Below are 24,674 nucleotides of genomic sequence, written 5' to 3' on the forward strand. Positions count from 1 at the left end.
GTACTAGTGAGTACTGCTTGAAGAGTGCGCTGATTAAAAACAGACGACATGACCTTAAAGTCAACATGGAATCCAAACTGATCCAATTTACTCAGTACATACACCTGGACTTATAGTGAACGGTTCATTGGTGTGTGTTATTCTAAATATTTTTTTTTTCGAGAGAGAGTGTTTCCGTGAACAGCCTGTCATATAGAAAACACCTTTTACATCCATCAAATACTACTGTTTTAAATATAATTATATCCCTTCAGGCCTATTTACACCACGAAGAATCACTATGATAATTATTATATTAGCATCCACACCAATGCAAGATAACATTCTATAATTATAAGCAAATGCTGCAGTTTTGTCGTCTGTTGCTTTAAATGCTTGAGCACTTAAGTCAGATGGGTTCTGATTGGCTGTCAATTTTATAATCGTTTATAAGCAAGAAAAAATTTAGCTTCAAAGTAATTTTAACAATATGTGACCCTGGACCACATAACCAGTCTTATGTGTCAATTTTTTGAAATTGAGATTCATACAACATCTGGAAGCTGAATAAATATGCTTTACATTGATGCATGGTTTGTTAGGATGTGACAATATTTGGTCGAGATACAACTAATTGAATATCTGGAATCTGAGGGTGCAAAAAAAAATCGAAATACTGAGAAAATCGCCTTTTGAAGATGTCCAAATGAATACTTAGCACTGCATGTTGCTAATCAGAAAATAAGTTTTGATACATTAACAGTAGGAAATATACAAAATATCTTCATGGAACACGATCTTTTCTTAATATGCTAACAATTTTTGGCATAAAAGAAAATCGATAATTTTGACCCATCCAATGTATTTTTGGCTATTGCTAAAAATATACTCCAGAGACTTAAGACTGGTTTTTTGATCCAGGGTCACATACAGTATAGTGCCTTTCTGCTTTTATAGTTAGTATTTCCCTATTTCAAATACATAAAAAAAAGCATCAATGCAATTAACATCTAAAAATTATATTGTTATTTTTGATGGAATTTCATCTATAAGCAGCTATAAGAAGAACACAACTACAATCAATCCATTTGAAGATGTATTTCCCTTAAAGCACTGTTAAGGTTTTTTTTATTTTAATCTCAACATTTTAACCAGTGCTTTGAGTTTACAGTTCAGAATTAGTTCATGTGACGACTGTGATTGGACTTTAATAATTGAGTAACTTACATTTTAGACACTATACAGCCAGCTACAGTTTAAGCAGAATAAACGGTTACACATCTGAGAGCAAAGCAATAGTTTCTGAATGAATCTGTGTTTTTAATAATTTAGTAATGCAGTGATTTGTCATTAAATCAGTGAGCATGTTCACATGCATGCCAACATGCTGATATCGCAAGTTAAATGGATAGTTCACCAAAAAAATGTAATTGTCGTCATTTGCTCACCCTCCATTTGTTCCAGAACTGTAAAGGTTTCTTTTCTTCTGTTGAACACAAAATAAGATATTTGGAGGAATGTTGGTAACCAGTTGATGTAAGCCATTGACTTTTATAGTATTTTTTCTCCATACTATAGAAGTCAGTGGCTACCATCAACCGCTTGGGTACCCACATTCTTCAAAAGATATTCTTTTGTGCTCAACAGAAAAAAGAAACTCGCTGAGGGTGGGTAAATGGTGACCATTTTCATTTTTGGGATAGATATCGCTTTAAGACATACAGGAAATTAAGATAATGGGCAAAAACCTAGCTTTGTCGTTGAGTTTGTTAAACCATTTATGACCTAACGCCAATTTAAGAATGTTCATGAAAACAGTGACATATATGTATGTATGTGTGTGTGTGTGTGTGTGTGTGTATATAATGTATATATGTAGATGTATAGGTGTATAGATATATAGGTGTACAGATATATAGCTATAGGTATATTTCAAATGAATTGTATAGTATGATAATCCTTATTTTTTTCTTTTAGCTGACAGGAAGTGATGGGAGGGAGGGAACAGGTGTGACAGGAGCCTATAAATTCCTAATGCAATAAATTGCATTTACCACTAAGTTGCTTGTGGGATGTCACCGCCAGTCTCCCCAAGACACATTGCATAGATTTACAGAGACATGGTGGCTGAATGCAACCGTGGGGCAATCTCCTAGACCGAATGCATGGTTTCTCTTTCTGCGTGGAGAGTATGTGTTTGTCAGACCTGTCACATTGGCCCTGCAGCTGTGTGACTCACTGCTCTCCCCAGCACCTCTCCTGAGACCGCCGCATGTCAGAACAGTCAATAAGGCCAACGCAGCAGTGCCAAAATCCTCCAGGGCTGCCCATGGTGGAGTCATTAATGGACCTCCATGGCAACATGGATAGGTGAGAGCTGGTCAGGTATCTGGTCATACATTCATACAAGCCTCCTATGAGAATTATATAGGGCCCAGTACAAGTACTTGAGGAACTTACATTGCCAACCTTGAGGATGAGTTTTTAACCCACAATTCATTGCTAAGTCAGGTCCCGCACTACAGATAGGCTTTGGTCTGCCATACTGCCACGACTCACGAATGAATAGTGTACTTCAAAAGCTTGTTTTTTTTCTCTGTACATTTCATCTTTTGTTTGGATCACTTTTGACTATTTAGCTGTCGGCAATAGTGTTGCAATGGCGATCTTTGGACGTGAAATAAGACAAAGTCACATTGCCGCTAGCATATCGGAGGAGATAAAAATAAAGGGCTGTGGAGGGTGGGCATAGAGAAGGAGATGGATGGGAACAGACAGAATAAAAAATGTCCATTTGATTCCCTGTCAAAGACTAGGATTCCTTCATCCTTTTTTAGTATTCTGAAGCAATGCATAGAGTTTTTGTTCACTGGGATCTGATATTGGACTCTCCATCAGTACCTCTGATGATTCTACATTGATGTATAGCAGAGATGGAAGCTCAGAGCACAAGAATTTACTTGAGAGTTGACTTGGACTCCAAATTCAAGACAACAAAGCCCAAAACGTGACATATTTTCTTTTGTATTGTTGCTTGCATTTTAATGTAACATAGCAGGGTGCTGACTTTTTTCTATGCATTGGTTGTTGATTGATTAGTGTGAGCTTGGAGTGGTGGAGGTTAAGCAGGCTAAATGATTGGATATGTCCTGTCTTCTGTTCCATGTCTCTGACCAGAGAGACATCTATTATTTTCACTGGAAGGTCTAATTATGACATTTTTGCTAAACATTGAGGTACACACACACAAACACATTTGTTTTTGTAAAAAGTGGGGACATACCATAGGCGTAATGGTTTTTATACTGTACATACTGTATATTCTATGGCCCTACACCAACTCTACCCCTAATCCTAACCCTCACAGGAAACTTTGTGCATTTTCACTTTCTCAAAAAACTAATTCTGTATGGTTTATACGCGTTTTGAAAAATGGGGACATGGGTTATGTCCTCATAAGTCACCCTCTCCTTGTAATACCCGTGTTATACATTTACATTTATTAATTTAGTTGACGCTTTTATCCAAAGCGACTTACAATTGCTATATATGTTAGAGGTCACACGCCTCTGGAGCAACTAGCGGTTAAGTGTCTTGCTCAGGGACACATTGGTGTTTCACAGTGGATTCGAACCCGGGTCTCTCACACTAAAGGCATGTGTCTTATCCACTGCACATAAATTATAATTTTTTTTTTATTTAATTTCATTTTTATTTCATTTTTCAGTGAAACTGATTTAGTCAGTGGCTAAAAGAACAACATACTGTATTAGATATTTTTATTTTTGAAAATATGCTGCAAAGTGACATTATTGCATTTTATCTTACTTGGAGGCCCAGGTTTTGGATCAATTAATAAGGGTTGTTGTTTAACTTTTTTTTTTTTTTTTTTTTGACCACTTCAGAAAGTGGCATAAGTTGTTTCTGCAGCTTAGCTTGTTAGTATCCTTTGTTTTGTTTTTTAAGTTACGATATTTATCAAAGAACAAGCTGCTCTATCAAAAATATCAAAGAAAAATGTGATTCCTCCTATGCTGATTTTAACAATTAGGTATTTATTGTCTGCTGTGGCAACATCGGTATCACTTTTATTGGATGCTACACACTGGAGATGGTTGAGCAGATTCCATATGATTGTAAAGTGCTTTGGGTGTACAGCTATAAACAACAAAGCGCTCTATAAATAATTGCTTCATTCATTTATTACATCCCCTTGAAAAAGAACTGTCAAAACTTCCATTGCGCGAAGGGTTGTGCGAAAAATGCTTCTATAAACCATGCAGTGATGCCTACACCAGCAGTCCTCTAGAAGCAGTTTGACACTACATTTCAATGCTATTTTTGATGCAATGATGATTTGGATTAGTTATTCTAATCTCACAAACTATGGATGGGAGTATGTGAACGGAAGGCCTTGATAGTCATGTATTTTGGCCATGTATATGGGTGGTCTCAGTGGCCCGTGTCAGTCTGAACACTCACACCTGTCTGAGTTTTAGAGATGTAGTCTGGGGTGCCCACATGTAGCGTGCATGGCCACAGAACAAGTGTGCCAGTACAGATCAGTCAGCCGTGAGTGGGTTGAGAGCTGCTGCAGAGGGCCAGGTGTGAAGGACAGCCTGTGAGAGCCCAGCAGAACCAGAGATGAGCTCCGAAGTGCAGAAAGAGAAGTCGCAGGCTCTATTCATCTGCACAAAAGCTGAAAAGATGTTTGTGTTGGAAAATTGGAAATTCTGTGCTTCATTCATCCTCATGTCAAATCAGACCTGCATGTCTTTCTTTCACCGAAAAAGATGTTATTTGAAAATGTTTCATCGCTCCCAGTTCTCCAAAATTGCGTCATGTTTCAGCTGAGTATTTGGCATCATTGATATCAAACCTGGTGCTTTGCCAAGTTCAGATATTCACTTTTGGAAATGAAATTTAAGACCCCTTTAATATTCATGTAAAGCTCTTTATTGTTCTGCTTAAACATTGTTCTTTTAAGAAGTGGCAGTGCTGCCTCCTCACTCTAATTTCTTTAACTGTTCTGACTGTAAATACCACCTTTCTGGACATTATATACCTGGGACCTGATGAAGGGTTTACATGACAGGTTTATTTGAATAGTGTCAGCAGCTTAAGCATTAGGACAAAATCATGAGAAATGACTGAAAAAGGTGTGAGTGGTTGATGGTTACCTTGCAAGTCAACTAATGGAGCTTGGGGTAAGAAACTCATTTTCAGAGGCTCTATAGGAGCAGTTTCAGAGTTTCAGTGAAATCAAGTATTTAGTTCATTCTCTGACTTCAGAGTTTCTGGTCTAACTAATTAAGCTACTGAGGCTTCCTGCATTACCTTTCAAATGTTAATTTCTTAAACATTTCTTTTTAAATCTCTTTATTACAGTGATTACATTTTGAAATAAATATTTTCTGTTTTAATTTTTAATCATGTGACGGCAAGGCTGAATTTTCAGCATCATTACTCTAGTCATCAGTGTCACATGATCCCTTAGAAATCTTTCTAATTTCTGCTAATTTGTTATCAGTGTTGAAAACAGTTGTGCTGCTTAATATTTTATGGTAACCGTGATACGGTAATGTGAATAGATTAGATTTTCTGGTAAAACTTTATTTTTATTCCTTGTTACACGTTACATTGCATAATTAATGCACATGAAAGTTACCATAACGAATCCCTAATAATATCCTAATAATATAGTAAATAAATGTAGTTAATATTACTCAGTTCTTAAATGTATAATTACAGTGTAACAAGGACACCTTAAAATAAAGTGTAACTGATTTTCCTTATAGGTGAACCTTTTTTTAAATTAAGTTTGTCATCATCGTCTGAGTCTTACGTTGTCTAAAATGGGACACAAATATAAATACGTGGAATATAGTGTATGAGCTGTAAAACCCATTGCTTTTCTTTAGCTTTTGTACGTTTTTGCAGCTTGACAGCATCCATTTATGTTCACATACATTGTACGGAAAATAATTATGTACATTTTCTAACTTCTTTTTTTTTTTTTTTTGATTTGAGGAAGAAATGAAGTCTTAAGTTTGGGATGACATAAGCATGAGTAAATGATGACACAAAACAAAGCCATAAGTTATATTCCATCTTCTTTTCAAGCACCGTGCACAAATGTAAAAACTCATCTGATATCAGCAGATCCTTTGGACACGGTCTCCTTATGGCAGCCATGTGTATAAAAGATGGTTATTTCCACTTCCTCCTCCTGTCTACTCAGCATCCTGTTCATTCTTTTCTCTCTCTGTGAATCTGTCTGTCTCTTCTCAGCTAAGCTGTTTTCACTAAAATGATTGCTTTGTAGTGAAAACTCTAAAAGCAGCCATCTGATTGTTAATTAGCATGCTAAAGGATTGGTTAAGCACATTAAAGCCACATTACATATCACCTTAAACGTCCTTCTCTTTTCTTTCATTCTCCATCGGTGTGTTTTGCTCTATTTTTGACATACAGACCGAGGGTGGCAGGCATCAAAGGGCAGGAAGAGAAAAGATCCCACACCCACTGAGCTAACATTTAAACTCCATCCAATCCCACCAGGAACCAAAGGCACCGCGCTGAACGTCAGATTTAACCCAGAAATATGTATGAAAAAATCTGCTTTCTCCTGCTTTCAAAGGGGTTCAAAGGGACAATGAAACTTCATCAAAGTACCACGTCCTTCTTTTGCCCTTACGTTTACCAGCTTGGCAGAACATGACTGCAGTGTCCTTCAGATGACAGGTGCGAATCTATCGACACTGTCTGTCTATCTTTACTCGGCTCATGCATAAGTGCTGTGCTGACAGGTGAGCTTCTGTACATAAACCTCCTGTATCACAACCCACTTGATATTACAGTGATATTATGCAGCGCCTGAAAATAGTTCCCAGCTAGATAACTTCCAATGGTAGGCTATTTTCAGGTGCTGCGTAATATCCCTGCGCCTGCTGCACCCAAAGCAAAGTTCCTTGATTATTACGCTGGAATGAGAGTATAGTTCCTAGCCATATCGGCCTAGAAAATACTACTAAATATTGTAGAAACTAAATTTTCTGTAAAGTTGCTTTGCAATGATTTGTACCGTTAAAAGCGCTATAACAAATAAACTCGAATTTAATTGAAAAATCATAACTTTTTGAATAGGAAAAATATTGAAACTTTTTGGTCTTTTTTTTTTTGTGAGATGCTAACGTTCTAATTAGATTCAATTATCTATGCTAAGCTGCAGCTAAAAGTGCAATCGCCAGACCCAGAGATCGGCTGAGTGGATCTGAAAACGGTAAAACTCAACTGTTTAACTCTAGGGGAGTTGGAAAATGAGTCTATTTTAAAATTTCTCTTGACTTTATTTGTTTTGTAATCTAATGCAACTGTATTCATATATTTTAAAGAGTTTCTTAAAAGTGTCCAAAATTTATTCTAAGGTCAATTTCATTCTTTAAACTCCTCATTCAGTTCCCGGATAGCCACACACCCATTTAAAGCTCTTTCCCATGTTAATTGCATCAGATTTTGTGTTCACTGTCCTGGTTCATGATAAATGTGCAGTTCTTCACCCCATCTTCACCACCTAGACAAGCATGAGAAATGATGGTCCAAATTGATTCTCATTTTCAAAGGATCTGATGGGCGCACGAGTCAAGCAGCTTTTTTAAAGGGCTAATGAGCTTAATAGACGACACTTGACGATCCATTTAAACCCCCACCCCACCTCCTCGTCCCAAGACTTAAACCATTAAAAGAAAGGCTCGAACTTCTTAATCTCTGCAAATCGGACTAATCAGCGTTGCAGAAATGCAGGCTTTGGAGAGAAAGCCTACTACAGTGTGCATGGGTGTTGTGGGGGAGTGTGCGCCGTGGATCCATTCATATGATTATGAGGCAAGGGTTAAAGTCACAGTTTAGGGTGAGAGAATGAGAAGTTTGCTTCCATTTCTCCTCCTATCTCTCTCGCTCTCTCTCCATTTCAATGTCTTCTGCCTCCTCTATGCCCTCCGGGAGCCCAGTGTTTATTGGCTGCCTGAAATACACCCATCTTTCCACCAGCCCCCGGCTAGCATTGTCTCAACAAAGCCTGTTACTTGATGGTTCAATAGGGGCTTTTTGGGTGTGATTTTTCCCTGCTCTCTCTCTCTCTCGGTCTCGGTAGCTGCCGTCTCGGCTCAGGAGCATGGCGAATGGGATCAGAAGCAAACAGCCTCACTGATAACGATGAGGGGCAAATATTGAAGCCTCATTGTTTGTTTGTTTTTCTAGCTCCCCTGCTTCTGTCTGCACCGTCTTTCACATTCTGATATATATTCATCTAAACTCTGACATTAACTCTCAGTTCAGGCTCTTTCAAATGCAAACCTTTGACAACTATATACTGATTAATATGGAATTATATTTAATACACTTCAAATTAATGATGCTTTACATCTAGTTGACTTGTGACTTGTACTGGTCATCGTGTCCATCTTGAAGCAATTTCTGTCCATTTTCTCTGCTGAAGTCCAGTTGTAATATTAGTCCATGGTTTTTGTTTGTTTCTGGATTTTCTACCCTGTTTTTGATGTTAGGCCTGTTCACACCAATGACGTTATCTATACAATAACTACATAAGCATCCACCCCAAAAGAGAGTAACATTCTGTTTATTGTAAGCATGCACTGCAGTTCTGTCATCTGCCACTTTAAATGTTCAAGATTTTTAAAGATGGATTCTTATTCACTTGACTTGACTTGACTTTTAGCATTCATCTGCTGAAAAAAAAACATTCTGAAATTCATTCCAACTATATCATTCCTTTAGGTTATTCTAGCTGTAGGGTTGTAGCGATATACCGGTATGACGATATACCGTGATATAAACATGCACGGTTATCATACCCTGTATATTTGCTTATCTACAGTACTGAGAAAAAAATAACAGACACAGAATCTCACCTGGGCCTAGGCAACCACTTTCCACCTAAGGGACCATTACCAGATCGCGCCTAAAAACGCGTGGAAAATGCTTTCGGACACTTGCGCTCCTGAGGCGTCTGCCGTTGCTAATCAACAACGACCTGCTCTCTCTATGAAGACGCAAAAATTTCAGCACTGGATAAATGGATTTGCAGCACTAAAATTGCTTGCAGTAGCTCTGCTACTAAATTAATGTAAAAATGGCAATCAATATACAGCTATGATCAGCTGTTCCTTCATCTTGGCTTAGCTTTCAACATTGTTATGGAAAAGGTGAGGAAGCTACATGACCTGCGGTGCGCTTGCGGCATTCTGAAAAGTTGAGATGTTTTTAATTTGATGCGGTGCGGATGCGCCTGCGCTTCCATTATGAGCGTGCATACCACGCGCCTACATTTGACATAACGAACTTGAGTGCACAAAAGATGCAATATGTGAATGGCCCCTAACTGTTCTCTTGCTCCACCCACGCGTACAGCCATGGAGACAACATCAGAGACCGAGGCCATTATCTCTAATCTCGATCCCACGTCAAAATATGAGTTAAAATTGGCACTAGTATGGGAATACTTTTTGTATGGAAAAGACGAATGCTTATTTGTCCTCGAAGGTAGACACAGGTTGCAAAAACTGAGGTCGGAAAGCGGCTGCAAAATGAGGAAACGCATTGAACATGTTTACCTATTCAGAACATCATCATCCCGAGCAGATACAGCTATGTCCCATTCATGATTTAAGGTAAATGCATTATGATTTCTCTGATGCAGAGTGAAGCACAGAATTGAGTCATGACAATGAGTTTACAGTAGCTAGCTACTCTGCAGATGTCACATAAAATGTGCGATTTGATGGATTGATGAATAAATCAAAAACAAAGCTGTAAAATAATGACAAAAGCACTGCTATATAGATATATAGGCTAATCTGTTTGTTTTGTATGTCTCTCTGTGAAAGAGCGGCGTTGTCATGTACTACATACACAAGTATGTGCCAGCGTGGCTTAAAGTGACAGGTTTAACAGTGGCTGCTCTCTCACTATCTGGGGATGTGAGACCTCACTGAGAGAACAATTAATAATCATTTCATCATTTTATTTGAGAAAACCACTGTCAAAAACAAATACATTGACACTAATAGCTCTTCAATACAACCCGTCCAAATAAAAGTCTGCTTTTAACTTTTTTAACTAAATTGACAGAAATTATGATTGTAATATAATGTAGCCTACTTCTAAAATAATAATAATAATAATTTACATAAACATTAGGGAATATAATTTTTTCCCTCATTTTAATTTAGTAAATCTCTGTTGTGCAGCCCTTTGCGAAAACATAAAAGAATAAAGGTTTTAAAACATAATTAAGTTTTTTTGCATTTTCATTACCACCATTTGTGATAGTATATTTGTATTAAATCATATAAGTACAGAATCCAGAAAAATTAAGTCAACCAGAATTTATGAATTTGTATGAATTGTTAATGATAAATATATTTATTAAACTAATAAATAATAATTTCTTGTTTTTTACTAATGAAATTTGAATAAACACATGCTTTCAAACATTTGTTCAACATCCCCCATCCCCCATCCCCCCAAATTCTTATTTTCATAGTTTAATACCGTGAAACCGTATAACTGTGGTATTTTCTGAGACGATTATCATACCGTGAAAATCTCATACCGCTACAACCCTATATATCTGTGGAATAGACTTCTTATAGAATTAGAACAATTATTAAAACATTATAGTGATAGTTACTGACAGTCATCATCCTTGAACAGGTCTTATGCCTTCTGTCTGCAAATTCGTTTCTAGTGATTCGATGGCTACATTATTTTTTGGCAGAAAAGCCTCTTTAGTCATTCAAAATTAACTGTAATGTAAAATGGACTCTCCCTATCTACTCCCTTTGACGTCATGATTTATGTAGGATGGTCTCAAATTAAGTGTTTGGGACAGTGTGGGTTATTTTGGTGCCAGCTGACAAAGTACATCACTTTCCTGACTCCTTTCCAGTGTAATTAGTTAGAAATAGTAGTATCTACCCTGTATAATTGCTATTACCTCACAGTGACTGGGTCCTTTTTGAAAACAGAATATGCTAGCTGACAGATAAATGTGGTCATGTATGGTCATGAATAGGGTTTTTCCATGTCAGAAATCTGAGGAGGAGCTGTTTTTTCCAGCTTTGTTTTAATAACAGTAAGTTTAAGTTACAAGTAAAATTTCACAGTGCAGTGACTTTGCATAAGATCAAGGAAAATTTGATTATCTATAATATGACCACTTTAACTGGAATAAAACAAGCTTATACTTTCTTTGAGCTCTTAGTGACTTGTGTTTCATGGGATGCTCCAAATTGCAAGAGCAAGGCTGTACCAGGTGAACTATTGAGCAAGTTTACTATATCAGGTAATCCATATGGAGCTGATTATATCATGAAAATGTTCAAATGTATTAGTTTACAAATCATGCACTATGGCAAAAATATTGTGAGATAATGTAGTAGTAAGAAACCATGCAAAAAGAAAAGTCTTTATTAATCATTATCATGCTCTTGTAATTATAACTTGTGTGAAAAGGAATAAAAGTTGTTGGTGTTTTACTGGAACTGTTGCAAAAAAAATCTAGCTAGAGACACGTTTTTTCCAGTTAGCCTGTGTTGGATTCTTTATGTGTGAGTCATAACCCTTTTCAGATTTATTCAGTGATTGCACTCATTGAGGTAGGACCGAGTTACCTTTTTGGGCTTTTCGCTTGGCTGTTAGTGTCTGTCCAGGTCAGGGGGCTTCTGTCTCCACCGTGAGATGCTCACTGGTCTGAAGAGATCACCCTCAGGCACCGGCTGGAGCTCTGACAGATGGTGTCAATACACTGCATATATATAGAGAGAGAATGAAATGGGATGAGAGCAACAAAATGAGACAACAAGAGAGTGAAGAACACTTGGTTTGGTGAGTCACAAGCGGTGGAGACCGAGTATGTCTGTCCTTGATGTGTGATGTGACTGCTGATTGGTTCTGACAGGCCTTTAAGAGTGGTCGTCAGTCTCAGGCCTGGAACTCTATTGGACTGTGCTGGATCAAAGGGGTGTGGCTTCAAACTCTTACACTATTATTAGTTAATTTACCTGGTTAATGTTATTTTGAAGCAATATGCAATAAAAGTCATGCGGTCTGGGAACTACATGAGGGTGAGTATGTGATGACAGAAGTTTCACTTTTGAGGGAACTATTTCTTTAAAATTCTTTATTGCTGCCCACATCCAGCAACATCAAAAGCAATCTAGATGTGAAGTGTCAAACGTATGCAGGAGTCTCTGTAGAGCGTGTTTGTCAGAAGGCCCGCCTGAGGAAATGTTCCCATTTAATGCGACCCGTAGTCTCAATCACTGAGAGAAAGCTGCAGCATTGCCTCATGACCTGCTGACTACACAGTTTGGATCACACACATTTAGAAACATGTCGGTCATTAATCAAAATGATTGACAGCTCACTTCACCCTGTTTAGACATATTTATTGCCACTTCTGTGATGTATGCGTGATGTCTGTGAGATCCACGGCCGACACAGAAAGAATCTGGATATGAAAGAAACAGATACTTCATCAAATTACTCACTGTTAGATCTAAAGCGCATGAATAATGTTTTTTAAAATGCATGAATAATGTTCCCCAGGAGAGCTGGGAGATTTTTGTCGTGGTGTGAGTAGAAGTGTGCCTTTTTGAAACGCTATCGTTTGAAAACTCTGGAGATTCGCAGACTAATTAGGCTTATTTGCATGCAGTGGAAGCGAGCAGCTGAAAGCGTCCACTGCCGGCCAAGAGAAAGATGCTTTTAATGAGAGCTCACTGCTGTGTTAAAGGAGTCCCCTGCCTCCTCAGGCCTACACACATGCACACACATTCACACACTGACACAAACAACTTACATGTAACCCTCCTTTGAGGCTCCGCCCCCACAGCCATGTTGCCCTGACTACATGGTTGTCACCTTTCCAATTCAAAATCAGGGTGTTAATTATGCCGTTATCTTTAACAGCTCTATTTCAGGTTGAACATGCACAGCTGAAAAATGTTTAAGATTAGCAAGCAAAGTTAAAAACAGAGTTGTAGTAAATGATTCTGATGATGTAATGTTGCAGTTAGACAAAAATGATGTTAAAATTGCTCTTAAAGGAACAGTTCAATAAAAAAAAAAATCTGTTAAGTTATTTCTTCGCAGGCGATCTGAGATGGTGGCTTTCTTCAGTAAAATGTTGAAGGTGATTTTAGTTGAATCTATTGTCCTTGCTAATTCTCAAAATGCAAGTCATTGGGTCAAAAATCTGTTACAGGAAACACAAAATTAATACGACTCCTGATAATATATTGAGGTATTATGCATTTTATGAATGACCAAGTGCAATGGATTTAGCTAAAAATCAAAGATGTTTTGAGGAATGTTGATAACCAAACTTCTGAAGATATCCATTGAATTATATTGTTGTTGTTCCACCCCACCCCCACCACATGCTATGGAAGTCAATGGCTACCGTCAACTGTCTGGTAGTCAAAATTCTTCAAAATATCTTTCTTCTTGAGCTTAGCAGAAGAAAAAAAACATAAAGGTTTGGAAACATTTGGGATGAGTAAATTATTATTATTATTATTTTACTATCCCTTTAAAGAGGCCTCAAAGAAAGTTTCTATTTTTTTTATATTAAGTTACATACACACACACACACAAACACACACACACACACACACACATATATAGATATATAACCCTCTTAAATGTTGGCTAAATATGCTTTAATTATAAGTGAAGTAAATGTAACCCTAATTTTTTCTAAGAGAAAAGCGACAGGTCTATTTTTTCTACTTTTTTCCTTTTTTTCTCTCTCTCTCTTGTAGTAGGCAACATTATTCTGCAAATACAGCTTGTATTGAACCTAGCATGAGGTTATATGGAAATATAAGTAGAAAAACATGGCTCCATGACTTTTTTATTAGATTGAGAGTTTAACCTCATAGCTTTTTTGTTTTAAGGGAAAAAAGCAAGCAGCAAAACTGATTTTCCCACTTAGCGGGAGATTTATGCATATTTGCATGAGGAGATCAAGTGTATGGTGTTAATGTTGTGTTCCAGACATCATCTCACCCAAACACCACACAGAGAGAGCCACAACATCGCTTGAGATTAACCCGGAGCGCTACAGTCACCTTGAGCAGAGAGGCTCATGGGAGGTAATTGTGCTCTGACAGAGCCTGTGGTGCTACAGACGAGGTTCCCCCTCCATATGCTCCCATACACACACAAATACAGATCACTTGCCTTAAAGTCTGAAGCATGAGTGCCCTCAGGGACAGAGATGGATGAGGTGTCAGTCCTGAACCTGTCCACCTGACCAAACCTGTCCACGGCCAACCATTAGAGCTTCACGCATTGCCCACAGCCGCCCGTCATCCGCTCCGGCTGGGCTTCAGAAAGCTTGCGGCTCGCCGGAGCATCTTATTCAGGAAGAGCGGAGCGGCTGATAGGCCCGGACAAAAGAATTGGCTCCACAAAAGTGAGCCATCAGGGAGGACAATAGGAAGCCAATTCATCAATTTCAAGAGCGGCTTCACCTTTAGTGCAGTTTAAGGTACTGTAAACTTACGAGAATCTGAGGAGTTCTGGGAAACACTTAAAGACTTGGAGAGATTTATGGTGCTCGCTGGCACAATGCTTTCACCAATACCTCTTTGTCTGGCTGTACTGCTATATTTGTTACCCCATTATAAATATGTGTAACTAGGTTTTTGCTTTCTGGAAAAATGGTGGAGTCCATGCCATGGAGTCCTTTAGGGCAGCGGTTCTCAATACCAGACCTCGCGACCCCCTGCTCTGCACATTTTATATGTCTCTCTTTCTCAACACACCTGATTCAGATATCAGCTCGTTAGAAGTGAGCTCCGTGCATGAACTGTGTTCCCATTGACATGGTCCCTACACAGTGTTCATTGCTCCCTAATCCCTGAACAGGGGAAATCTGTTGAAGTTTACTTCACCTCGGAACATTCATTCACGGATTTGCTCTGCGTGATGTCTTCACACACAGATGACATATACCTCTGTAAATAAATACAATTTAAATTCATGTCTCACGCACTTTAATGCACTTTGAATGGAAACATATGGCCTACATTCGCTTCGATCTGGAATCATGGCGGAACAAACATCTGAAGCGATAAGAGAGACATACAATATGTACAGAGCAGAGGGTCGCTAGGACTAGAATTGAGAACCGCTGCTTTAGGGGACATGATGAAAAAAAAAGAAATGAGATGGGAGGAAAAATGACATTGCAATCCTCAAATACTGCAGTAATTGAAAATGAAACCCTGAACATTTTTTTCCAAAGCTCACAGTCCTTTGGCACATCAGTATCATCTAATAACATCTAGAGTCTTGATGACAGTTCGTTGTTTTGTGTCCATATTTACCAGGCCTTTCAAAGAGATGATCTCAGAATCAGTGTTATTTGCTGTTGGACATCAGCCCTTGTGTTGGTCCATCTGGAGTGCCTTTGTCAGTGTTGTATCATCACGGATATTATTAAAGGAATCTGCAGCATTTCTCTCAAAAAGTACATTTCCACATAAATAAGATTTATCTCTGTTTACTCAAAGAATGTTCCATAAAGATTTGGCATGGCAGCTTGTAGCTAAAGTAAACTTTTGTTAGCTTTGTCAATAAGACCCCAACTGCTACTGCTTCTGTGCATATTAAAACTCCACTTTAAAAACATTGCAAAATGCAGTTCATATTTGTCTTATTACTATCATGTCTTTGCAGAGATTGATGTGTTGACCACTTGAGATGGTTCTTTAAGGTAATTAAGGTTTTATATTTTCATAGGAATTAGTAAACCCGAGTTTGAGTTATTTCTTTGTGGAAACAGATTTCGAGAAATTTAACATTTCCTCACTTGCTCACCAGACTGGAGTGAATGGGTGCCATCAGAATGAAAGTCCAATCAGCTGATAAAAACATCACTATAATTCACAAGTAATCCACAGGACTCCAGTCCATCAATTAGTGTCTTTTAACTTTAAACTGTCGCTCCTGGCCTAAATACGAGTCCATGACGATACTTAATTCCTCCAGTGAAAAAAACATATTTTTTCAACCGTTTTCACTTGAAAACAGTAATACATCGGCGTATATTTCTCTTCTAAATTCAAACAAGACCACTCTTTCACTGGAGATATAAATACTATAGATAGAGGACCCGTTTTCAGGCCAAAAGTGGCAGTTTGTAGTTAAAACACTATAATGCGGATTTTGTTTCTTACAAATATGCAGCTTTTCACTTTACAAGGTTTTAATTGATAGCCTGAGGATGAGTGAATGTTTATCCAAATTTACTTTTTAGGTAAACTACTCCTTTAAGCACATTCAGGGAATTTCTTTTGCATGTTTTTGTTTCTATCCAGCTTTTTTTTTCAGACAAGATCCCCAAAAGTATTTGGAAAGAAACCCATCTCTTTTCACTCAGTTCTAAAGATGTTTTATCACTTAGAAGCTGAACTACGAGAAGCAACTGCTTCTGTAACTTTTCTCTATACTTTTTCCCCACAATCCTGAGCTGTCTGACATTGCCTTACATTGACTTTTTTCGTGATTGGAGAACTTTCCAATTAAAATCTTTCTGCCTGACCCATTAAATGAACTATATTTTTGTAAAGTCAAGTTGACTCATCATGAGCGTGCCTGGTTATTTTCCAGCCACAGTCTTTTTTTTTTTTTCAGTCAAGCTATCACTTATTTTTTTAGTTTTTTTTTCTAGGTTTTTTTTTTTGCTTCGTTATAAGCAAAAAAATACAAATCAATGCTGTACTTTCTGCTGAAGTGGTTTTCAAAAAATAACATTTTACTTTTAATTAGCATAGTCCAGAAATAAATAGTTTGGGGACGCAAAACCTCCTAACAATGATGTCTGGACTCAGCTGGAACCGCTCGTGTTATAGAGCTATTGATTTGCTAATTGGGCCCGTCTCAGTTCTTTGTTCCTGTGGGTTGCGTTTAACCTACTCGACTCTCTGAATTTCTCAAGACCACAGCTTGTTAAAAAGAAACTCCTACACTTAACATCTGAGAATGCATTGACTCGCTGTGCCCTCTGGAAAAGGGTTTCTAACTTTGTAAAACCTTGCAATTCCTCTATCTCCATCCAAAAGATGTGACATTCTTGGGAACAATACAGTGACTGGTGGCCTACTTGATATTTCCTTTAGATGACTTTGATAGCGGAGACTACTGAGGATCTCCAGGGACTCTGGCGGGCCGAGGCATCCGTAGAGCTTGCCGCAGGTTGTCTTGTTTCTGGATCTGTAAGGTGCTGCCATGGTCAATGGGGTTGTCTTGACGTGTCTCTTATTCTCTCAACACCGGGGATTATGCAGTGTCTCTTTGAGTCTTAAAGGATTTGGGCAAATCAGAAAGGGCAAGTCCAGCAAGACTGAACTGAAGCCTAGCTATGGATTCAGATAAGCCGACTTACTCCATGGATGGCACAACTGTTCTCGGTGCAGTGAAACAGCTGTGTCCCTGAGCTATGGCTTCATGTTGGCTGCTTTCTTGCTGATCTCAGCACAGCTCCCGGCACCCTCTGTCTGATGGTTCCCTGATGTGGGCTCTATGAATAGCTATCTACCCCTCTCCATTTCCTCCTGTGTCCTGGCAACACTGATCTGCTGGCTGCCAGGTGCTGCAACACTGAAGCTGACAGAGCAAGAAGTGTAGAACTATCCGGAAAGCCAGATGTGAATGTGGGTCTGTGCATATATGTGTCCAGCTGTGAAAGGGAGAGCGAAATACAGAGAGCAAATTGTGTAGATTTAAATCTGTAATGGATATTGTATTTCAGGAAAATGCTCTGGTTGAGGTTAAAATTCACAACAGGATGGAAATGAAGACCAAAATCTGCGATTGCTTAGGGAGGGATGGACAGTTAGCTTACATGAGGGTGTTGACTTCAAATAGATAGCTTCTTTAAATTGACATACATATTCAGAAATCACTATGATATTAACTTACATTGTTTTATTGTTTGTTTGTTTTAAACAAAAAGGTGTCACTTTACAGAGTATGATGTCATTAAGGAAATGATTTTGAGGCATAGGTAAAAACCTAAAAATTAATTGTATGAAAGCAGTGTTTATTAATTAAGTAAAACATGATATAATAAAATATAATATGATAATATATATATATTTTTAATATATAATATATAATATATAAGTTTTGCGAGGACATCAGACATTTCCATGAACTCTAAAACATGATATACTCAAAACACAGTTAAAACCAGGGTTTTCTGTTATTTGTGTGCTTTGAATTTTGTATATCATGTTGTTAATAACTAAAATTAAAGTTAACATTGTTCAAAAATATATTGTGTCCTATTTTTTACGTGTGTGTGTGTGTGTTTTACAGTGTATATACCAAAATGTTGCACACACACAACTAAATAAGTAAAAATAGGGCACAACATATTTTTGGATTAACTGCAATATTAATTCAATTTCATTTTAATTGACAACATGGGATGTTATAAGATATGTGTGTGTGTGTGTGTGTGTGTGTATGTATATATGTATGTAAATATATATATATGTGTGTGTGTGTGCGTGTGTGTATGTATATATATATATATATATATATATATATATATATATATATATATATATATGCACACACGCACACCAAAGGATTGATTTGCTTCTCCATATTACTGTAGTATTGTTTGTAGTACATTTGCAGGCCATGTACACACCATGATAATGAATATGGCACTCACTGTATATAATCAAAGTGCATGGTATTAGTATATGATAGTTTCACTGTACCATGGTATTGCCTCACTCCGGTTTTGAAAGAGAAGACCGTAAACACATGGCAAGCTGATCTCCCTCATACCATTCCATTTTCCAGATTTTAAAGCTGTCATATTCACTGACAATGAGGGCGAAGTTGAAAAGCCTTATTGCCTCTTGCTACTATCATTCAAATTTGGGTCAGTATGTCATATGAGACAAAAAACAAAAATGAAATAATGAATAAAAAGACCTCAGTCCTCAGACTAAAAACAATTCCAGCGCAATCGGATTAAAATGCCCGTCGTCTGTGCATCCACAATAGTGGCGCTTCACAAGCACATTGAGGAGCAGGTGGAGGCAGCGTCCAAGCCAATTCATTTACACAATGCAGAGTCTCACTTGCCTTGATGAGCCATTGTCTTGGTTACAAGGGAATATAAAAAAATTAAAATAAATAAAAAACAGGACGTAACTGGCAGAAATGGTCACTGTGATTCTTTAGCGCCTAAATCCCCAGCTGGCCCACAACTCGCCAGTTGGGTGTGTTAAAAGGAGCAGATATCAGAGAGTGGGTCGCTGCCAGTCTTCTGGCCTTGAGTAATTAGCCCGTTCTTCACACCATCGCTGAGCTCACCAGAGGAAGCAGCAGTGGGTCTGGAAGAATGCATCATACACATGCTAATACACACATACCCATATACACTCTGCTAAATCTCATACCATTTCATGTCAATAAAGAAGCAGAATGTAAACTAGGTCTCATTAAGCATCTTGTAGACGTTGCCACAGTTCTTCTGGATTGAGTGTGTCTCAGTTTGTTCTGTTTCTTCATGTTATTCCAGACAGACTGATGATGATCAGATTAGATCTCTGTGTGGAGCACTGGCTGCTGTCATACAAAATCTTACTGGATTATTATACTTAATGGCAAGATGAATGTTTGGAAATGTGAACTATTATTTCCTGCTGACACACTTAAGCAAAAGATAGAAATAAATGAAAAAAATAAATTGAAACCATTTTTTTTTAGCTGGCGAAAATAGTGTTCTAATATTTTTTAGCTACCATTGTATCAATTATTATACTTATTGGCTACTGTAAATAGTTGCTGTTTTTTGTTTGTTTGTTTTTTTTGCATAGGAATGAGTATAAATACTTTTATAAATACTTTGAGTATGGTATGCAATATTACCAACAATAATGTAGTCAGTTATTTTTTCTAAAAAGTTGTAATAGTGTAAATAACATGCATTATCATTAAGAGCTCACTGCAGCCTATTTAATTTTTATTGTCCATTAGAAGTTTAAAACAAGCTTCATTTGTCTTGTTATGTGCAAAATAGTCTTCTGCTCATAATTAACAGCTTAATTCCATTGTGGTGTTGCACACTATAGCTCTTAGCAAGTTCTGTCATTACACATAACGTTTGTTTGGAGGTCTTGGGGGAGAGAATGAAAGCATATTTTCTGCTCCATTTACCGTTAAATGAGTGATTCTGTCAACGTTTCTCCATGCATGCTGTGATTTTGTAGATAGTTGATAGCGTCTAGACTAAGTATTAGGCTAAAATGCATTTAGGAGACATTTTTATTCTAAGCAATTCACACAATCTGCATACTAGCTTGAATTCCATAAGAATCGAGTCCATCATCTGCAAGTGGAGTTGCTACTGCAATGTTTAACCAGTTGCATCTTGTTTTTAGATATTCGTTTTCGTCATTAGGCTATCATAAGGTTGCCACTCTGTAAATAATGAGTGCACTAAACAAACACAAATGACAGTCTTCAACCAATACCTACTTTTGGGCCAGGAACAAAACCAGATTCTGCCAGTCTGAATTTAGATGGCTTTGTTTTAGGTATTTATAGTCCGTGTTTATTTCAAATTACACAACAAACACCAATTAAGGCCTCAGACACGATTTGACTTTGCTCCTATGCTGTGTTCTCTTGTCTGTGTGGAAACTATTGGAAGCTTGTATCTGTTCATTATCTCGTTTCTCTCTCCACCAGCCCTCCCTCTCTCTTGCTATGCTCCTCAATCACTCATTACAGCTCTTTCTTTGAAGAATGGAGTCTATTTATAACTCACTTTTAGCTTAAAAAGCTGCTCATGCTTTTCTTTCTTTAGTTTTATGGTTCTTTGCCAGAACTTATATTTAAACTTATATCATTTGTCTACCTAGCCAATCATTTTCTTAAAAAGAAATAAGAAAAATACAAAATCTGGAATCCACAAGCGACTTTTGGTTGAGTGATAACTCATCTAAAACTAAATTTTTTTATTTTTATTTTTTTTTTTAAATAAAGAATTTTCATTTGTTTTATAAACATCTCTCTCTCTTTATATATATATACTGTATATATATATAAAATATTATATATATATATATATATATATATATATATATATATATATATATATATAGAAATATATTTTTTTTATATATACAATATATTTTTTATATTTATAAAAATAAATATTATGCAATGTATATTTAGTTGGTAGTCTCTGAAAGTGATGATGATGAAGATGATGATGATTATTAAATCACAAAATATTTGTTAAATCAAACAAACCCTATAAACAAGCACAGCAAATCTGGATTTTTTATTTTTTTTTATTTATTTTTTTATTTTACAAATGACTGCAATTTTTATAAGAAAAATTAATAAATTTTTCACAACCTACTAAGGACTTTTTCTCTTAAGCAGATCACAAATGAAGAAACTTTGCGTAATTTCACAGCAGATTTGGAATGCAATGAAGGTGAGTACATAAAGGCCATTTTCATTTTTGTGTGTACTATGCCTTTAGCCACACACACAAACAGCTATTGTTACACACACACTGTCCAAAACTGAAAACACATTTACAGTTCCATTAGCTTTACATTTGACAGCTCGAATTTGACAGCCCCCTCCCCATCCTATTGACAGACACTTTCCCCCCAGAGACGCTTTTACCTAACGCTCAAACATGTCTCATATGCATCCTCACATTATCAGGGTTATGGAGGCGTGAGCTCACCAGAACACAGCCCTCCCATTTTCCGTTTTGTCGTGTCTATTCCAGCCTCCCCCCGCCGCGCTCCAGTATGAAGTAATGGGATGCTAGAGAAGACGCTGCCTTTGATGTCTGGAAGCAGATGGGCAGAGGAGGAGAGCTGCGTGCTGACAGGTATCTCTCGTCCTGTCTGAAGTCCAGAGGGACACACTGAAGGAGACTGCGCTGATTGTTCTGGCAAGTGTATTGACTCCTAACCTCACTTCACCTGAAATTAAACCCTGCCAACGAGACATTTAGACGCTGATGTTAGCCAAATTAGCCTCCTACAGACACTGGCGCTCATTTATGGCCTTTCTGCTGATTATAATTTCCCCCACTGCCTTCACTCACGTATGCCCATTTGTCACGGATTTGCTTCTCGTATGGTTTGGCATTCACGTCCAGGAGTTTCCTTGAGTCTGAAATAAAAAAAGTTTCTTCCCCAATAAGCCCGCGAAACTTTCTGGAAATAAGCTAGATGTACATACTTTACTCAGTAGGCCACATTCATGGTTGGGAAACCTCACTTGAACATTAATTCCCACATATAGAACTGTAACATGCTTTCTGCGTGTACAAACTGATAAAGGCTGAGTTTCATAGAGATGTGAAGAGTGTGTGATGCGCTAGCAGTGGTAAACTTTGTACTTTTGAGTATGAAAGAAGCCATTATGGCAACATCAACTAAAATGGTCTATATTACGAGGAGCATATTAGCACACCTTATACCATGTGATTTTCAGCTATAGCCAAAGTCCTGTAATACAGATACATATATATACACACATACACACGCGCGCACACACACCATAATACATATAACCATTACAAAATATTTTAGTGCTGTTAATAGAAATAAAAAAAACTAATAGCACATTATTTTTTCTGTAATTAATTCCTCCTAACATTAAAGTTGTATAATATAAATGTGTATTTATATATGCATAATAAATATACACAATACTACATATATTATGTTTTTATTTTATTCAAAAGTTTTATTTCGGACGCGATTAATTGAGTGACAGCACTATAATGTAGCATTTTCAAACCAATTTTGGTTAGTCCACTAAAAAAATTAATACAAATCCAAAGTGTTAAAAAAAAAAAAAATAAATCGAACAATTAACTTTAGTATAATTTAATAGTAAATCATATTTACTTATTATTTTAATCATTCTATACATATATATATATATATATATATATATATATATATATATATATATATATATATATATATATATATTATTTTTGACAACTTCTTGACTTGGACAGGCAACAGTGAAGATAAGACTTCTTTTGGGCTGCACATGCATACATGAATGCTTCAAAAATCCATCTAAAATAAGACTGCACCTTTGACAAACTGTTTTGAATATACTGTGATTTGGGATGCTCTAGTCCTAATCTACCACACTATACTGTAAAGGTTGGATAGTATACAAATTAGCACTCAAAAAGTGTTTCATCGTCCTGTATTTAAAGCCAGCAGTGAAACTGCATTGATAAATCTCTGCAGCATGGCAGTTATTTAAATTGTGAAGAGTAGCAGACCCTCTTTCCGGATCTCAGGAGGGTGATGTCAGGAGACCATGAATTCCTCTCTACTGTCCGCCTGCAATCAATCACCATATATCATATATATTTCATATGTACAAGATTGTATTTATAATATCAATCATTTGTTATTTATATATATAATCAATCATAATCTCTTATCTGACCACAGTTATGTCTACAAGAACTTCATCACTCTCAGATTCATTTTTCTGCTGTAGATGTGATTCTGGCACCACCCTGACGTAATTTATGAAGGGCTGCAGAAACACGGCTCTAGCTCAGGCTAATTGGTGAATAACTATTACCTCTCAGCATGACATGCTACTTCAACGCCCTTGGGCTTCTGTTCCTGGATCCTGTCTGAATAGTCATCTATTACATTCAGTGCTGAGTCAGCAGCAGAACTTCTTATTCGCGGCTGTGTTAAGCTGAAATACAGCTGGATCCTTGTCAAGATGTAATGGGAAATACAGACTATGCTTGTAGATAAAAACACAATCCTGCTTAAAATGCCAGTTTATATATCAGCTTCAGTTGCATTGTTTTCTATTGATACACTGTATATTATACAATAGGGCTGTCAAAAATAACACTATACCAGACTTTAGGGCTGACTTATATACACTATACAACACACTATATATATATATTAAGAGGCACAGATAAATGTGGCATTTATTATTATGGCTTTATGTGAAGATCCTTTCAAGTTTAAGTTATATCATTTTCTAATGTTCTGGCAAAGTTTGGGTCTGTTAAATGGTGGCAAATCATTTAACATTATCTGTAATGTTGAATGGCTGCTTTAACCCAAAAATTCATTTAAAAGAGGCATATACATGTCTTTATTCATAGTACCCCTACATAGTAATACATAAAGTAGTGCTTTATATAAGGATGGTCTAAAAAAATTTTTTTTTTTCTTTATGTTTTTAGAATGATTAGTATATTAGAATGAAGATTGGAGTAATGCTTCTGAAACTTGATTTCATTCGAATGATATTCAGAATGAATTGATTCACTAAAATTAATCAGTGGATAAAATAAAAATATTAAAACAACTGCCAAAATAACTGCAGAGTACTCAAACCCATCTATGCACATAGCTAGCGAGTGTTGGATGAGTTTCCTGCTGGGGTGTAGGGAACTTTTGTAACTGTATCAAGAGAAGGAATTGCATGTGCTTGGCCATGAAATCAAGGTGATTAGCCTTAGGCAAGACCACAGGCCAGGACCACCCAAACATCCCGGACAGCCTTACTATCAGCTGTAAGATGAGCCTTCT

The 24,674-nt window shown here is 37.1% G+C and overlaps 1 long non-coding RNA gene across 2 annotated transcripts in view; it reads left to right on the forward strand.

The window, feature by feature from the left end:
• Positions 1-22,275, forward strand: part of LOC128012025 (uncharacterized) — a 45,577-nt gene extending 23,302 nt beyond the window's left edge. For both annotated transcript variants that reach the window (XR_008182690.1, XR_008182689.1), the window contains 2 exons: positions 21,493-21,547; positions 21,854-22,275. This is a non-coding gene — a long non-coding RNA (uncharacterized LOC128012025). The remainder of the gene's footprint in view (positions 1-21,492; positions 21,548-21,853) is intronic.
• Positions 22,276-24,674: the final 2,399 nt, after the last annotated feature.

This window comes from Carassius gibelio, chromosome B23 (genome assembly GCF_023724105.1).
Source record: "Carassius gibelio isolate Cgi1373 ecotype wild population from Czech Republic chromosome B23, carGib1.2-hapl.c, whole genome shotgun sequence".
Classification (NCBI taxonomy): Eukaryota; Metazoa; Chordata; class Actinopteri; order Cypriniformes; family Cyprinidae; genus Carassius; species Carassius gibelio.